This window comes from Alligator sinensis, unplaced genomic scaffold, assembly GCF_000455745.1.
Source record: "Alligator sinensis unplaced genomic scaffold, ASM45574v1 scaffold743_1, whole genome shotgun sequence".
NCBI lineage: Eukaryota > Metazoa > Chordata > Crocodylia > Alligatoridae > Alligator > Alligator sinensis.
Genome location: NW_005842512.1, coordinates 154,426 through 156,832, shown reverse-complemented (window position 1 = coordinate 156,832; position 2,407 = coordinate 154,426).

Below are 2,407 nucleotides of genomic sequence, written 5' to 3'. Positions count from 1 at the left end.
CTTCCAAAAGAAAGATGCTTTGCTATTACAACTGACGCAGTGCAAATGACAGGTGGGAGCTGGCCAGGAAATGAGACATGAACACCAGGAAGCTGTGAAAGGGCTGGGTATAAAACTGAATATTAGTCTCTAAGGACTCGATTGGACTTCAGAGAAAGTATCTAGGAACATGATGTCACCAGTAGAATAATGCAGAAGCACACTGGGAAACCAGAGCATGGACCAGCAGAGAAAAGGAGGTGTCTCAGGGCTTTTCTGTACAGTGGCAGTGATCAATCCCAGAGAAGGTAGGACTGACTACCTCCTACTTACCTGAGTCAACTGCCCTGAGCCAGAATTTTGCCCACAAGCCTACTCCAGCCCCAACCCTAGTGCCTGCTTTCAAGCCCTCAGTCCAAAGGTGTAGCACACAGCTTGAATGCCCAGAGCAGGGAGAGGGAGTGCATGTGGAGGTATGCTGACCGCTGTAGACTTGTGGGAGAAGGGTGCCACCACTGCTGCCATAGCAGCATCACCTACACTCAGGTGGCAGCAGCTCTGTGACTTGGCTCCCTAGGAACTGATCCTGGTGCCCCATTCGCTCCCTTTCCCCTCAACTCCTCCCTGATACATACATCTTGGGAGCAGAGCTGTGCCTGCTCTGACCGAGGCTCCCTGGGAAGGGTGGCGGGAGTACCATTCCATTAATTTCCCCTTCCCCTACCCCCCCAAGATGCACTACCTGCTGTGGCACTACCCTGCCCAGCTCCTGTGGCCGGGCAGGGCAGCACAGGGCTGCCCATGCTATGGCAAAGACTCCCGGGGCGATTCTGGTGACCCCACTTAGTAAGTGCCTGAGGCTGGTGCCCCACTTGCCCTGGCCTAGTTACATTACTGTCTCTGGTTTGAGAGAAGCCATGAGGGATGAATCAGGAGCAGGCTCCTAGGCAAACTTCCAGCAAACTTTGGAGGACAGGGTACGCTCAGTCCTCTCCTCCACAAGACCCACTGCCAATCTGGTCTAGACATGTTCTTAGAAGAGGGGGGTTTCTTTGTGAAAACAAAGAGAGAAGGTTAGATTGATTTCAGACAAGAAAGGAGAGCATGGACAGAGGGATAATTAACCTACTGACTCATTTCATATTGTTAATAAAATGTGACCATCCACTAGTACGTTAAAAGCTTTGAAATTCTGTTTTTTGGGGGAGTCTTTTGTTTTTCTACAGCTGTTTTTTTTTTTATCATTTTGGCACATTTCTCATCACACACAGAGCCACTTAACTCCCAGACACGCTCTCCAACAGACTCCTGGTGTCTTTCAGCTGCTCTTTGGCGATCTCTTTTAAATCTCCCAGCTGCCTCTCTTACCCCTCATAGCATTTCTTGCCTACTCCATCTGCATATTTTTTTTTTATCTGTTTCAGCTGTCACATTTGACCCGCCACACATTTTTCATTTTTTTCTTCCAGAATATGACATTTTAAAATGTTATTGTGGGTTAATTTTTAATGATGACAGTTTTCCAAAATCTGAAAATGTTCTTGCCATATAAGAATCTACTAATTGGAGTTTCATCCAAGCCTCTTTAGAGTTGTCACAAATCAGCCTCTGAGTTCTTATAGCTTAGAGACAACGCTGGGGAGCTGAGTGAGAACAAGCAAGCTCATGGTGCTAAATTTTCAAAGGCATGATTACCCAGCCCTTCTCTTTGCATTAGAATGATTAAATCTTAACTCCTGATGGACCTCATAAATCATTTCTCTGTTTCACAATGTACTATCTAGAATCTTGTTTTTAGGGTATGTAAATACCAAAATATGGAAAGAAATTCCATATTACAATTCTTTTTGGCAATCGAGTTCATGAGTCTTCCCTTACATGTACGATGCAATCGTCGTGACTGAAACACAAAGATCCTACTTCTTAAATTGTTATTTTGGGTACAGAGCCCTCAACTTTCTTGGCCAGGAAAGAATCCATCCATGCAAATGCAGATTCAACTAAATAAGGATCCCCCTTATGCAGTTGTATTCTATGCACAGATTTATTGGTTATCCTCGTACATTCTTTTGTATTTTAAGCAACAGGTAAAATTTTCAAAACCCAATAGGACCTAGATACTGTTTACATTTTTACCCCAAATCTTTGTGATTACAGAAAACATTTGTTTCTTGAATTAATCTTTACATTAACAGAAGAAGTATATTTCCAATGCCAGTTCTACAAAATTTACTATGACCATCTTCCACAATTTTGGCTGGAGACCTCTAGCAATATTTATAAATTTGGGGCTGCATAGGAGATGTGTAAAAATTTAACTAGGCCTCTAAAACAAGTCCATGGGAAAAATGCAGTGTGAATAAAGCATCCCTGAAAGATTGTAAAGATTGAATTTTTGCCTATCTTCACTTTCTAGTCTCATCTCTCT